This window comes from Aedes aegypti, chromosome 2 (assembly GCF_002204515.2).
Source record: "Aedes aegypti strain LVP_AGWG chromosome 2, AaegL5.0 Primary Assembly, whole genome shotgun sequence".
NCBI classification, from domain to species: Eukaryota; Metazoa; Arthropoda; class Insecta; order Diptera; family Culicidae; genus Aedes; species Aedes aegypti.
The window spans coordinates 436,866,177-436,883,064 of NC_035108.1; the positions used below are offsets into that span (position 1 = coordinate 436,866,177).

The window sequence follows — 16,888 nt, forward strand, 5'->3', positions numbered from 1 at the left end:
CAGATTCGTTTCGAGTTTTAAAATTGAAACACATATTGAATTATCTATAGTGCAACAGTGATTAGCTAATAACATACTCATTGTTGAATGGATGTGAGAGCCCGCAAGATTTGTGCCATCGGAAATGTTTTAGCAGCGCGCAGACGCAATTGAATCATCACTACCCTTTCGAAGGCCGCAGCATCTGACAGAGCAGAAAAAAAACATCGTTATTTGACAGAGATTTTACTGAATAAAGTGGATATACAGAGCGAATGGTGTTTATTTTCTATTCATGACCGGATGAGCCTATTGGAAACCACATATCTCGGTGTTTTGGATTCGTTCTTCAATCTCTTACCAATGTGTTGTTCTCATTGTAAACAATGGCGTATTCTACTAAGATAGCTGTTTGTAAAATTACACGACAACTGAAAATTACATTGACCCAAAACCCGAACTTGTAACATTAAAATCAAGCGTAAATTTATGCGTTTTCGAGCATTCCCTTCATGTGTATGATAAATAGTGTAAATTTACAGGAAATTTTCTATCTGTGTAGTTCGACCGTTTTTGGATGACTGCCACATGCTGGGTTGTTCCGAATACCGGTTCATTGGCTGAAGTGGCCATATTATATCGGCGAATCTGAAACCTGGCTTGCGACATATCATTTTTCATGAATTTGCAAATCATGTCTAAAGGTGGTTCAAATGTATTCGAATGACTTGACCACATGTAGGATTGTTCCGAATTCCCGGTTCCCTGGGGGAAATGGCCTCTAAATCATCGGTTCTGAAACCTAGCTGGCAACATCAAACTACATAAATTCCCAAATTTGGATACCCTGTTCTCCAGGGGAGGTGGCCATTATATTGGCGGTTCTGAGACCTATCTTGCGACATATCAAACTTGATGAAGTCAAGACGAAGTCAAAGTCAAGTCAAAAGAAGAATAGTTTAAGAGGTTTTGGGTGACCTGGCCATAAACTGGGCTATTCCGGATGATTGGTTCTTCGGTACAAGTGGCAAATATGTTGGTGGTTCTAAAGCTTCATTTGCGATGTATCAAATATCATGATTTTGCAAACCAAGTCCAAAGAAATGTCAAATCGTGTGAAGATTTGTGTCGTGAATTTTGAATTAAGTATTTACTTCGCAGAATAACCTTGAATTCACAGATGAGTTCATGTCAAGCCTGCAGCTGGAAGAGTCGATATATGAATTTATAACATCTTATAAACTCTCTAACTCACTCATCCACTCTTTCTTTCACTAACTCATTTTTTTTTTCTCATCTGTAGAGCCTTTTAACCACTGCTTCCATTATTTAGGAATATTGTGGTATGATCCATATTTTATTTGGTGCTCATCAAATATCCTTTCACAATTGAGATGTGATAGCCATTGGTTGATGTGTCACACTGTCCCAACTGGGCACAACTCGTTTTATAAAGTCTATTACCCTATTAGGACTACCTTGCCAAATTTCCAAGGGCTCTAATGACCCTTTTCCAAATGCTAACATTCTTTGATCAAGCAATGCTCCGCAGTTGCAGAGTAAATGCTCAGCAGTTTCGTTTTCAGCTTTGCAAAAACGACACTCAGAGGATTGTATTTTTCCTATCTTTTTAAGATGATACCTACTTGGGCAGTGACTGGTCATCAGGCCAGTTATTACCCTAAGATTTCCTTTACTAAGATTCAGTATAGCCCACTATGGGCGGTTTCCATACAGACTGGCGGCCAAAAATATTTTTTCCATCTCATGTCGTATTTATGAGTTTTATGATACAAATTTGATGTTTTATTTTCAAAAACAAGTTTTCGAGACTAACTTTTGAATAGGGCCTATAGCGAAATATTAAACTTTGTTACATATAATGCATATACGCCATTTATGCGATTAACGTTGTGCAAACCATTATAAATATTAAAACTTACATAGAAATGATTATTTGAATGATTTAGCGAAATTCAGTTATTTTCTGAATTAGTTTTTAGCTGTTTTCAATAGAAAATGGTTAAAAATATTGGAAAAATTCAAAAAGCCTTAAATTAAAAAAGTGCAAATTTGTGCAGCTAAATTCTTCTTACGAATTTCTTCGTAACATACTCGATGTGTTAACTATAAGCTTATTCGATTTTTTTAACCGCTTCATAAAAAAAACATCATAAAAGCCACTATTTTGAAGCTTTTTTTGATTTTTCTTTATTGTTTCTAGGTAGCCTTTTTTGTAAGCTTTCAAATGGTGTAAAAACATTTTACGTAAGTATTATAGAAAAAAAAGTTATATCATTTGAGTAAACCATAGTTTATGTTAATAAAAACAAGTTTTTCTCCATAGGCTCAACTTTGGCACCTCATATCTGAGTGTGCAATGTAAATCATGCCCTAATATTTTGGGGATTTCTTAGCAGACATGTTTACAATGAAATGGCGAACAAGAATTGAAATTTGGGGCACATCACTTTTTTGATTATTGGCCACCTGATAAGCCATAGTGTAGCCTGGGCTTTAGCTAGACTGGGTTTTATGAATCTTTTCGCTTGTATCCGTGGCGTTCCAATTGGATTCTACCATGGACATTTCCAAATTTTTCAGTTTTATCCTGAGGTTCAGGGCCGACAAAGCTCGAAGCTGCACCCTGTCTTGCTAGATTGTCGGCGATTTCATTCCCCTCAATTCCACAATGGCCGGGCACCCAGTACAATGTTACTTCGTTCCTACTGGCCAATTGCTTCAGAGAAAGAATGCATTCCCACTAAGTTTGATCTACATGTGAATGCCTTTAGAGCATTCAAAGCTGCTTGAATGTCCGAGAAAATACAGATCTTTGCAAACCTATAGTTTCTTTTGAGACAAACATTTGTACAATCAATGATGGCTTGTGTTTCAGCTTGGAACACAGTGGGACTACGCCCCATAGCGATTACCTTGCTGATACCAGGGCCGAAAACTCCATGAATTGATGCAAAGGCAGTATATTAAGAAGGGCATCCAAGGCAACCGATAGTGTACTTTTCATTGCCCCTGTCATTGATATACAAGCAAGTCTTTGCAACTTAGCCAGCTTCTTCTGAGCGGTTACCTCATTTGTCTTGGACCACCATACCAATGAAGCATAACTAACACAGCGCAACAAAAATGACATTTTTGCGTATCTCAAGGACCAAATTATGTGTCTCTAGTAGATTTGGAGTTACTGAATCTGATTCCGTTCTCAGAAATTTTCCAGCACGTCACAATTTTTAGCTACAGGTCGCCAAAGTTGCATAAAACAATGGTTTCATTGATGTTTACCTCAAATTTGAAGTATATTTTATCAAACTCTTTTGTGATCTTATCCACCAAACATGCAAAAGAGAACTTAAACTTTCGTTTTAGATACATTTTGGTTGAAATTTCACGATTAAATTGAGATTAAACCGATTTTTTCAACATGCTTGCAGTCTCCATACAAAAATCTCTGTTTCTCTTATATGGCAAAATACAATACTTTTCTAAACCATCGAAAAATAACTTTTCCGCATAAAAAGTATTATAACCTTTGATGATAAGTATTGTTATGCACATAAAGTTTGAATTCTGTGGCAAATTAATCCAATATATTACCTTACAAGCTGGAAAACTTGCATGCAAGTTGGCTGAAATAGTCAATTTTTGCATTTTCAACAACTAATATCTCAAAAACTAGACGTGCTAGGATATTTCTGTAAACGGCAATGAATTCAGCAACCCTTAATTAAGTTAATAGAGGTATTTCGGATGCTGGAGACAAAAACGTGTTCCGCAGTGTAATTTTTGGTCGGACTATTGCTGAATAAATCCAGTTTACCATATTAGGTCGCAGTCCCCAAATTTTTCCAAGGGCTTTATTGCAGACCCTTAGGGCATCAGTACCCTTACTTATGACCTTGCTCAGATGAGAGTTCCAGTTCAATTTCTTAACTAAAGTAACCCCAAGGTGTTTAACTTCTTCCGAAAATTGAATTTGAACTCCATTCAAAGAAGGCTGTATAAGCTTTACCTTTTTCCTTCTGGTAGAAGACACGATAATAGTTTTTGAAGGGTTAACGTTTAACCCCTCTTTCCTACACCATTTGAGAGTAATGTTTAACGCAGTTTGCAATCGATCGGAAATCGTGTTATCAAACTTTCCACGAAACAAGATGGCCACATCATCGACATATACAATTACCTCAAAACCTTGATCTATTAAATTTCTAAGGAGTTAGTCTACTACAAGAGACCACAGTAAGGGCGATTACACTCCTCCTTGAGGACATCCCTTCGTCGTCACTAACTCATATATTGTCTCATAATCACACATACAGAAAATTTTGCTTTCCATCCCAAACTGTAAAATCGTTTTTTTTTCACTTCCCCACACGTGGCTCCGTTTGGCACATATCACTTGAGCCGTCATTAGGTGCCTTAACAAAGTCTTGAGGATATACGTCCTCTACCAATCTATGCGTAAGAACGGTTATCTACAGCAGTATGCTTAGCACATAATTGGTCACTACCATCAGAGGGACTGTTATGCGTAGAAATTCACCAAAACCCCCGTATTTGTAAGCATAACAGTCCCACTTTGAATTTCGTAGCTAAATTTACTTTATTCCCCTAATTAAAACTCTTGACTCTAATGAACACGCTATTCTTTATACTGTTGTAAAGATTTTAATTCAACTTACCACACACCTGGACAATACGAGGCGTAAATGTGTTAAAATCTTTAAACGCGTTTTTCTCGATGCATATTTTGGAACATGGGACAATTATGCATATATCGGCAAACTGTATCTCATACTATTCGGGGTAATGGCTCATTCGGGGTAGTGGCGTTCGAGGTAATGACCCATTTGGGGTAATGGCTTTCGGAGAAGTGACCCATTCGGGGTAGTGGCGTTCGGAGTAGTGGCGTTCGGGGTAATGGGATGGAGCCGTTGTATAATGTATATACATAATGTGATGCTTCGATGTAACGTAAATTGTATATAGAATTTGAAAAGTAATGAATCAGAAGCCAACAAGGCAAACCTGTATCTAATGGGGTCACGGGGGAAATTTCATACATGTAGAATAAAAATATTATGTTGTGAGTATATGTCTAAAATGGTTCCTAGGTTAAATCCAAGAGAAAACTCAGCTTTTCCCACTGAGATTAGACATTAACTCGGACATTAGCTTAACATTAACTGCTCGGACTCTACTACCATCAGGTTTTGCTGTAAGAGTCATTTGAAAAAAAAAAATCAGCATGAAAAGTTCTGGAACCGATTTGGAACCAGGAATTATTATTGGTTGGTAAATGGCTAGGCATGGCGTACCATTGGTACCTTGCGTACCTGAAGGAATAAAATAGACCCGTCTGTGCGGTCCTTAGCCTCTTGGCCAGCAACTCCTATCCCTACCTCCTCGTGGTACTGGCCGGGGTACGAGTAACCTTGGGGAACATCGGGTAACCAACCCCCGGTGGGAACTTTGGTCGCATGCTGACAGGGAAGGGGGGGTTTGCTTTTGCTTTTGCTTCTGCAAACCTTGAGCGTCTGTACTCCATGTTAGGAGCGGCTCACAACAGCGTCTGTTCCCCATGTCAGGGGCGGCTGATCATCGTCCGAGTGACAAAGAAGGACTCTAAGCTAAACTGTGCACTATGGTCCTCCGAATATTTAGGGGGAATGGTCCTCCGGAAATCTGGGGGGTTGGTGTCAGGCCCTGCAAGCCAGCCGTAAAAAATCAATCAACGAATAATCAACGAGAGAATACGAACCGGGACAATCGGCGAAGACCACAGCGACGGAAATGGACTAGCGATTGGAAGCTCGGTACGTGGAACTGTAAATCTCTCAACTTCATCGGGAGCACACGCATACTCGCTGACGTGCTGAAGGACCGCGGATTCGGCATCGTAGCGTAGCAGGAAGTGTGTTGGAAGGGATCAATGGTGCGAACGTTTAGAGATAACCATACCATCTATCAGAGTTGCGGCAACACACATGAGCTGGGAACAGCTTTTATAGTGATGGGTGATATGCTGAGGCGCGTGATCGGGTGGTGGCCGATCAACGAAAGAATGTGCAAGTTGAGGCTCAAAGGCCGGTTCTTCAACTTCAGCATAATAAACGTGCGCAGCCCTCACTCCGGAAGCACTGATGATGATAAAGACGCTTTTTACGCGCAACTCGAACGCGAGTACGACAGCTGCCCAAGCCACGACGTCAAAATCATCATAGGAGATCTAAACGCTCAGGTTGGCCAGGAGGAGGAATTCAGACCGACTACTGGAAAGTTCAGTGCCTACCGGCTGACGAACGAAAACGGCTTACGATTAATTGATTTCGCCGCCTCCAAGAATATGGCCATTCGTAGCACCTACTTCCAGCACAGCCTTCCGTAACAATACACCTGGAGATCACCACAGCAGACAGAATCGCAAATCGACCACGTTCTGATTGATGGTCGGCACTTCTCCGACATTATCGACGTCAGGACCTTTCGTGGTGCTAACATCGACTCTGACCACTATCTGGTGATGGTCAAACTGCGCCCAAAACTCTCCGTCGTTAACAATGTACGGTACCGACGGCCGCCCCGCTATGACCTAGAGTGGTTTAAACAACCGGATGTCACAACGGCATACGCGCAACACCTCGAGGCTGCATTACCGGAAGAGGAGCTGGATGAACCCTTGAGGACTGCTGGAGAACAGTGAAAGCAGCATCAATGATGCAGCTGAGAGCAAGGTCGGGTACGTGGGACGGAGTCGAAGGAACTATTGGTTCGACGAGGAATGTAGGCAGATTCTGGAGGAGATGGAATGCAACGCGGGCGGTCATGCTGCAGCAAGGGACCCGGCAGAACGTGGAACGTTATAGACGGAAACGGCAGCAGCAGACCCGCCTCTTTCGGCAGAAAAAAACGCCACCTGGAAGAGACGGAGTGTGAGGAGATGGAACAGCTGTGCCCGTTTCAAGAAACACGCAAGTTCTATCAGAAGCTCAATGCATTCCGCAACGGCTTCGTGCCGCGAGCCCACACTCTTAAAAATAATGAAAATTATTCTGGACGTAATTCTGGTTATGACTGAATGACACATGATGTAAGTGATTGAACGACACAAAAACGTGTCCTTGAAGATGTATTGAACAAAAAATGTAATTTTACATGTTAAAGGACACGAAAACGATGGAACTGTGATCGACATTTCCCGAATCAGACACTAACGTATTTGAAATTAGACTCAAATTTACGTCATTCTGCTCGCTTCTTTTATGTGCATCCCAAAAGACGTAAATCACATTATTTTTTGGTACTGTGCAGATGTACAGGGATATGGAATGGTATGGATAAGGATAAAGAGCATTTTGACGGACGAGCGTGAGGTGATCGAAAAGTGGAAGCAGCACTTCAGCGAACACTTGAATGGCGCTGAGAGCACTGGCAATGAAGGACAGGACAACGGAGCAAATGCCATCGTCAGTACTGCGGGCGATGGAAACCAACCAGCCCCCACTTTGAGGGAGGTTAAGGATGCCATTCACCAGCTCAAGAACAATAAAGCTGCTGGTAAGGATGGTATCGGAGCTGAACTCATAAAAATGAACCCGGAGAGGCTGGCTATTTGTCTGCACCGGCTGAAAGGCACAATCTGGGAAACAAAACAGCTACCGGAGGAGTGGAAAAAAGAGGTAATATGCCACATCTGTAAGAAAGGCGATAAGTTAGATTGTGAGAAACTTCGAGCGATCACCATTCTAAATGCGGCCTACGAAGTATTATCCCAGATCGGTTGAAAAATTATCGATTTGTCGTTGACATTTCAGTTTATTTTGATGCTCCAAATATGTGCATGAAAACAAACTGATATTTACAACATATTTTTAGCTGTGCAACGCATCACCTTTTCATCGATTTTAAGGCGGCATACGATAGTATCGACCGCGTAGAGCTATGGAAAACCATGAACGAGAACAGCTTTCTTGGGGAGCTCACAAGACTGATAAGAGCAACGATGGAAGGCGTGCAAAAGATTTCAGGCGAATATTCCAGTTTATTTGGATCCCGCCGGGGACTACGACAAAGTGATGGATTTTCGTGTCTTTTGTTCAATATTGCGCTAGAAGGTGTTATGCGGAGAGCCGGGCTTAACAGCCGGGATATGATTTTTACGAGATCCAGTCAATTTGTTTACTTCGCGGATGATATGGACCTTGTCGGCAGAACATTTGAAAGGGGGCAGACCAGTACACCGAGGCAGCAAAGGTTGGTCTGGTGATGAATGCTGCCAAGATAAAGTACATGTTAGCTGGTGGGGCCGACCGCGACAGGGCTCGCTTAGGTAGCAGTGTTATGATAGACGGGGATACAGAGGCGCATCGTCAAAGGAAGTCGGGCCTACTATGGCCTCCAGAAGAAGCTGCGGTCAAAAAAGATTCACGCCCGCACCAAATGTACCATGTACAAAACGCTCATAAGGCCGGTAATTCTCTACGGGCATGAAACGTGGATGATGCTCGAGGAGGACCTGCAAGCACTTGGAGTCTTCGAACGTCGGGTGCTTAGGACGACCTTTGGTGATGTGCAGGAAAACGGTGTGTGGCGGCGAAGGATGAACCACGAGCTCGCTCAACGCTACGGCGAATCCAGCATCCAGAAGGTGGCCAAAGCTGGAAGGATACGATGGGCAGGGCCTGTTGTAAGAATGCTGGACAGCAACCCTGAAATGATGGTTTTCGCTTCGGATCCGGTTGGTACAAGAAGGCGCGGAGCGCAGCGAGCTAGGTGGGCGGATCAAGTGCGTATCGATTTGGTGACCGTGGGGCAGAACCGAGGATGGAGAGATGCGGCCACGACCCGAAACTCAGGGTAGTCAAATTAATTTTCAAAACGAAAAGTTCCAGAACCGATCCGGAACCAGGGATCATTCCAGGAATATTTTTAGAAATTGTCTTCAGAAATATAATTCCTACAAGAATTTCTGGGAGCCTTCCTTAGTCTGGTATTGGCATCAGTAGTTGAAAGACAAGCCATTTTGAATGCATCCGAATCGGTTCTGTAACTTTTCCATTACGAAAAGATCCTGGACCAAGGATTGAATCCTGAGAAAATTGAGAGAATCTCTCACTTATCGCTCTCTGTAACAATCATAATTTTTAGCACATTACAAGAGCCTGTTTGTCGTATACTGCTGCAACCCTGATTAGATCGGGAATGAATGTTCAAACTTCTAGTGCAATACCTAAATAACTCCTGTACTGCCGTTCCATAAGGTTTACATATAATGTCCAGCGGTCCAAAAAGTTTACATAAAAAACATGGGACCCCAGTGAACCACGTATCGTATAAGAATGTGCATCCAAAATCACATATTCGTACGTCAAAATTCAGAATCGCACAAGATGCCATATTAAGCGTTATCAATGTCAACTTAAGATGCATAAAAATCTCCAATACGATTCATAAATGACAATCTGTGTTGACAACAAAACATGTTGTAAATAGTGCATCACAAAATCGCGTTATGTTATATAAACTGACAGATCATATATCAATCCAGAAAGCATCATATGAAATCGCAATAACTTAGCAAAAATTTCACCCAAACTTGGTATCTGCTGACTATGGGCCTCGAAGAACAACAAAGCACGTGTCGCTGTACATGAAACATGCATTAATATTGGCAACCGTTGGTATTACAGTGGTAAGGTAATAGATTCCTGATCTAGAAGTCCCGCGTTCGAGGCTTGCTAGAAACTTTTTTTATTTTCATCCAAATTTTGAGGCATTGTATTTCTGGTCGCAAAAAGTCTGAAAAAGTCGTGCCAAGTACGCATATAGTCTCCACTTTGGTAGGTTTATAGCCTTTTCATGCATTCTATACAATTGAATTGATTCTTATAAAATGATGTATAGCAAAAATTATACCAACCAAAATGTTGACTGGGAAGTAGGCGAAAAAGGGCAGAGTAAGAGTCCCTGATTTATTGCTTAATCGGTTATTGGAAGAAAATATTAAACATAGACTTAAATAATATTCACTTGAAAAATTGCTCAAAATCTTCGAAAGAGTTAAAAACGAGTTATTCCTGGATGACATTCAAGAGAACCTTCTGATTAGACATCATGAGAAATCTCTGATTGATTGTATGGAGGAATTTTTCGAGAAATTCGTGAAGAACACATTGAATTGTGAAGAGTTAAAGAGGAATTCCTAATAATTCCTAATAAAATTAATGATGACAAAAAGATCAGCGTAGGAACTCCTGGAGCAATTCTTGAAGAATTTTCAGAGAAGCTCCTAGGTTGTCCTAGAGAAAATCTTTTTGGAATCAATGAAGAATTTCCTTCAATCATTTTGAAAATTAAGGATTTACTGCAAAGAGCCTTACACATTTTATTTTTTTGCTGAATCTAGATCAGGAGAAATAATCGCGAAAATTCTTCAATTTTCAAATTCCGTACCAATATTTTAACCATGCCGAACGTAAGGTAGATGTACCGGGTATAGCGATGGGCGATTTTGAATCGATGTTCCAAAAATCGATATTTTCCGATTGATCGATTTTTTGAATCGATGTTAGGAGCACCCAAAATCAAGTAAATCGATTTTCTTCATTCGATTTTTTGTTTCAATTCAAACTGATGTAATTGATTAGAATTTATTAATGAGTTGATATAGCTTCTAATCAGCTTCGTAGTGATTAATATATAATTTTTAATTTCAAACGTTGTTCAATCGGAGGAATTCAACAATCATATGCAATTTTATTTTGTATTATTTTGATAGCTTGTTTTTGCAAATTTTCATATAAGCTGTAAAAGTATCAGTGCACCAAATTGTCCATGTATCCAACAGTTCGAAAAATTTTGGAAAAAATTAAGCGTAAATCTAAGAAATAAGTCAAAATCATAGAAACACCGTCTGGTTCTGGTCTGGTCTTCCTATAAATAGGACAGTACTTGTAGCGCCAATATCTTGAAAATAAAAAGATTTATAGGAAAAATATCTTATGCAAAGTTGATCTCAGGACTGCTGACTTCCACTAGGTGAATGTTTTAATTCAAAATTCACTCCAACCAAAATTGCATGTAGAAGTAAAATATGAAATAAGTTTTCGGCGTAAAAATATTTGTTTTGCTTATGTCCAATAAATCCAGTATATAATTTTATAAGTCCAGTGTTAGATAGAAAATTATTGTCTTCGACAAAGTTGGTCTACTAATTGAGCCCTATTTGCCCGGATGTCTTCGACAAATTTGTTCAACTAAATGAGATCTATTCACTTTGAACTTAATTATTCGGTGAACACTCTTAAGGTCGCGCTAGTGGGCAAACATTTTATTTGCTTGTATCTAAGTCCAATGATGAGGCACAAAGGTGGTGTTTTCAACAAAGTTGATCATCTAAATAAAACTTAGTAACCTAAACTCTTATCAGTTCGGAAATTACTTACCAGATAGCGCTCGTAGGCATATATTTTATTCGTTTTTATCTCAGTCTAGTAATAAGATACAAAATTAATGTCTTCGACATATGTTTTCAACTAAATGAAATCTATTCGCCGGTAAACACTCCGCTTTTTTCATTAATATCTCGATCCAGTGATTAAATACATAGTTGGCGTCTACGACCAAGTTGATCAACTGAATGAGACCTATTCGCGTACAAATTTATGAGTAAGAAATTTGCTTCTAAGAAAACACTATTGGGTAAATAATGCATTCACTTATATCGCAGTCCAGTGATAAAATCAAAAGTTTATATCTTCGACAAAGTTGAACAACTAAATTAGATCCATAAGTGTAAAACCATATAAGTTCGGAAATCATTCCAAAGATGGCCCAAGTCGGTCATTTTTTCGCTCGCCTATGAGTAATCTATATAAATAAAAATGGAATGGTGTTTGTATGTCACGAAATGGCTTACGAACGGGTCAATTGATCTGAATGATTATTTCTCCGTTTTGTTCGTCAAGGGTTCCGACGTATTTGTGTGAAAAAAAATCCCAATATATTCACCGGGAAAGTCGGAAAAAAGAGAATGGACGGAACTGTCATTTTGTATGGGACGATCCATAGCGTTTATCAACAGCCTACTTGATGGCAACTTGCCATTGGCAAGACGAAGTTTACCGGGACCACTAGTGAGAAATAAATATAATGTGCTCGACAAAATTGATCAACTAATCAACGTTTTCGTGAAATCGAGAAAAAAATAAACAAACAGACAGGTACGCCTTGATCAAAATAATGATTACTTACTAACTACTGTTGAAGAAGATGGTCATTTGAAGGAAGAGAAGAAAGTACAAGATGACAAATATACATAAGTGATACAATAACTACGTGATAGATTTGTAATGTTATCTTCAGATTTTCAGAAGCACGTTTCAAAAGCATATAATAGACGGAGTCCAACACTACACTGTCTTTGAGCTAAAGAATAAACTTTTGTTTGGTCCTAACAAAAATATGATAGTGTCAAATATATCTCAGGATTGCTATCAGATCCTAGCTACACCGTGTAATAGCTTGAATCAGTAAATTATTTTGATAAAAATGTGTTCACAATTAGCTGTTTGGTAACTGTTCACGTGAGATTTTGCTTTATTGTATCCAGTGTGTAAGTGTGCATGATCAATGTGTGTGTTTTACTCACGTGATAAACCAGAAAATTGAGTTGAAGCCGCTGATTGATTTCATAGCTGGTATGATCTATGTTCACTCTTTATCTTTCAATTTCATGACCAGGAAACGTCCATAAATCGCGTTACGCAATATCTGTCCACATTCATCCTTTCCTTTTTCCTCTATATTACACTTTTTTTAATTTGCTGAATAAGTAACGTAATTTGTATACGACCCCCTTATCTACAGGGTTTCTCAATTTTTCACATTGTTATGGGCCGACTAGCCTAAAAATAATTTGATAAATTTCGAAAATGGTCTCTGAACTGGAAATAGATGACACACTTTCAAGACAAGACATAGACTTTTTTGTATTTTGTGAATTGACAAACTCCAATTGTGAGATAGTCGTTGATGAATTAATAAAAAATGCTACAAAATTATGTGCTGGTGTTTTTTGCGCGTTTTCTCCTCATAGAGATATCACTTATTTTTTTTGCGGCTAAATTATTAGTGAAACATACCTTAAAGTTTATTTCAATTAGGAAAGGGCCCCACAAATATCGAGGAAATGTTATAAATTATAATTTAAATACGGGTATAATGGAGTATTATACAGTAATGCTAGCTTGAAATACACCAAAAATTTTTGGTTTGAGGAGTCGAAATACAGACATTTAAACAGTTTTATAAATAAAACCACACAAACGGGTCCAAAATCAGCAATTCCAAGTGGGTCCAAAATAGACAACCTCGGCAGCGAGCCGGATAATATTAGAATCAATTGGAGAGGTCCATAACATGAAATGTATATTTCTCTGCAAAAATTGAATGATTTTGTATGTTTTGAAGGCGTACTATGAAGTAAAGACATGAAACTATAGTTTATAGACTGTACAAAACGTATATCCGTCTAAGATATATTTGCAGAAAAACCTCGAGAATGAGTAACAGCTACTAGCATTGAAACCCTTGATAGAAAAGTAGGTCGCAATCCATAAGGACAATATTGTAACACTATCGTGGGCGTACTTGTCGTACAAACCCTACGGTACAACCGACGAAACTTGGTAATCAATTAATGTGATGAACATCAAAGAGGTAAAATTCCGTGAGGCTGTCAGTTTTCTTTTCTATTCCAAACTGCAGGTATATAGATCCCTTACGTTTTTCGAAGCAGGCTCACAAGACGCGCTATCAATGTTCAGCAGCGGGAGGGAGCTCAATTGTAGTCCGATTCCGAAACAGGTTGTTGGTTATTGTGAAAGGAGAAAAGTTGAGTTTTAGAACACACTTTTGAAGGACAAATTTTTTGCGCCTGTTTCCTTCATTGTTCTCGGGCCGAGCATGCACAGTAAAATACACGCAAACGGAACGGTACTCCCCGCTCTGGATATAAGCTTGCTCTTGTCCTTACGCACACCGATGCACGCAGAAAGATATGCCGATGGGTTTAGGGTAGGAAAAATACTTTTCAGGAGATCCGCTTGCAAGGAGGTATATCCCTGGATTGAACTTTGTTTGTCGAATAGCACCGAATAAAATCCAGGCTTAGGAATCGAACTGCAACTGAGATCCATTGGGTATGAGCTACGATTAGATTATAAATTCGTATTACCACTTCTTTGGAATCGATCATTATCACTAATCACTCCGGGTTCAGGACACATTGTCGCTGATTGGGATACGACTCTCATACACACCGTGCGAACGTGAGAATTTATCGAATACACTCACTCCCGACATAAGCCCTTGTTTCTTCCGTCAAGCTCCAGGGGCTTCCAAACACGAACTGGACCACACTCTCAGCTCTCGACTTTGCTCCTGCTTGGCTTGGATCTTCCTGAGCCTCGGCTCTCCTGCTCTGCTCACTTTTCAGGCTAACGCTCACGCTTTTTCCTATGTGCTGCACACTTTTCACATGGCTCGTTTTTCACTCCTACAGATTTTCCAACAAGCGAAAATTTCCCACTAATCAGTTTTCAGAGATTTTCCAATTTTCAATTTTTCCCAGCTTCACACCTTATCGCCCTGGGTTCTTCTTCTTCAACAAAGCCTTCCAAGTCAGGGCGTTCGAGAACTCTTCAAAAAATCCCACAAATTTCTCGCCTCAGTCGGGCAGATTGCTTCACGGTTTTGGCTGGGGCCCACATTCACAATTCTTCAACCGAAAACCACTGGGTGCTTTTCACTAAATCCATTTTGATCTGATTACTGGTGCTGCTGCTGTTGCTCCTACTCCTGCTTCACGATGGTCCTAATCCAACTGGGGAAACTCATTTCAATTTTCACCGCGTTAACAACCGGAGAACTGAATTAGAAATCACTACATCCTCTAATGCTCCTTCTAGCAGCATCCTGCAGGGCCAATTTTCGCTGTCACTATCAGCACAAACCGAGATGGAAAACCGTTCACCAGCTCATCTTCAACAGATTTTCCTCCTCCCCAATTTCCACCTGCTACATTCAATGCCAATCATTTTCACTTTTGGTTTTCCGTTTATCTTCTTCGTTTGCCACCTTGCCCCACCTCTCAGCAACTTTTGGGCCGTTTTTCTTTTGTTCCACCGCAGGAAAATCCGTTTTCCCGAATGCGATTACCTCCTTTTTTCAACGGTTATCTTTCACGAAGATAAAAGGTGGCTAATAGTGACTAAATCAAAAAGAAAAAGTATACTCTCACTGCACATATATTTAAAGCATTAAGTAACAAATTTATACAAAAACAACAGCACGACCCTAAACCGGAACACCAACTGGAGCACAGGCTCCGACCAGCCAGCCAGAGATGCCGAGCCAGGATATCCCCCTGATTTTAGCACACGGGCACTCACCCGAAGGCAGGCACTCAAACCCCCCGTGAGCCCTTTTTTAGAACATCTTCGTGCCCCAATCGAACACCACGTGTGCAACAGAACGAGCCGGAGCACCACCCCACACGGCCGGGACGGGAGAAACATGCGCGCGACCCTGACTACGCACACCTGGGCAGAAATTAGAATTTCGCGACAAAATTCCAAGCAATTTCATGATCAACCTCAAAGTAATACAAATTTAAGTATACACTCACGTGCAAAAGTTTGAGTGCACCTCAAAGAAAGCATATACAAGTTTTTTGGCTATACAGTCACCCCACGCAGTTGAATCACCCACAATTTATGAATCAGCTGACTTCAAAAGACAAAATCATTATCAAACTTGTAACAAAACATCACAGAATTTGTTTTACTGATAAGAAACTATGTGTAAAAATAATTCTGTGATGTTTTGTGACAAGTTTGATAATGATTTTGTCTTTTGAAGTCAGCTGATTCATAAATTGTGGGTGATTCAACTGCGTGGGGTCACTGTATCTTTGTGATTACACGCCCCATTGAAACTCTCTATGGCGCATTACAAAGGCGTTAGTTATTCTTACTTCGTAGGTATTTTTCCAAATATATCTTATGAATTTTGTGTACTGGTGTTTATGATAATTTACAAGTTTTTCCGAGAAACAATAAATGGGTCAAACTTGTGCCACGCAAATTCGAATCATCTTATTCATGTACAGGTCAAAACTATAATAAATTATTTTATGTACAAAGTAATACACTTAGAAACATCTTAACCCAAAGTCTAACAGTACCCGAACAAAAAAGTAGAAAAAATCTTTTCCTCTCATTTTGTTCCATGTGATTGGAAAATGTCACTTCTTTAAGTAAAAATTTGGCAAAGAAAATAAAAAAATTGCCTCGATCAAAATATCTACGATGTTATAGCTGATATCTTTTAAAAATGAGCCATAGAGAGTTTCAAACAATCATAGATACATGGACAAAACACTTTTGTACGTTTTAAGTGGGTGACCCTAAACTTGAGCACGGGAGTGTATAAATTGTGGTAAACATTCTTGCGGAGCCATCCTTCCTATAAACACGGAGTTTCTATATACACATTCATTTAATTTTTTTATTTCATTTCATTTTGTTTTATTTCATTTCATTTTTATTTTCCATAAACATAAGACATAGTCTGTTAAGCGTAGATTAATAGTATGAGATGACACATTAAAAAAAACTTTCTACGAAAATTTATATCTATTCATGATAAAAGAATTGTAAACATGTTTTCTTAAACCCTAATGATGAATTCGTATTTTGAATATGCGATGGTATATTATTCCATAAAGATATACCTCTAACTAGGAGTGAACTGGCATAGTGAGAAGTTCTTACGCGCGTTATAACAAATTTTTTACCTCGTACGCTTCTCAAAGGAATCAATTTTGAGA

General features: G+C 39.5%; 1 protein-coding gene across 2 annotated transcripts in view; it reads right to left on the bottom strand.

Annotated features, from left to right (window-relative positions):
* LOC5567018 (neuronal acetylcholine receptor subunit alpha-7) overlaps positions 1 to 15,363 on the bottom strand; it is a 414,734-nt gene extending 399,371 nt beyond the window's left edge. For both annotated transcript variants that reach the window (XM_021847824.1, XM_001651358.2), the window contains exon 1: positions 14,234 to 15,363. The gene's annotated coding sequence lies outside the window, so the exon portion shown is untranslated. The remainder of the gene's footprint in view (positions 1 to 14,233) is intronic.
* Positions 15,364 to 16,888: the final 1,525 nt, after the last annotated feature.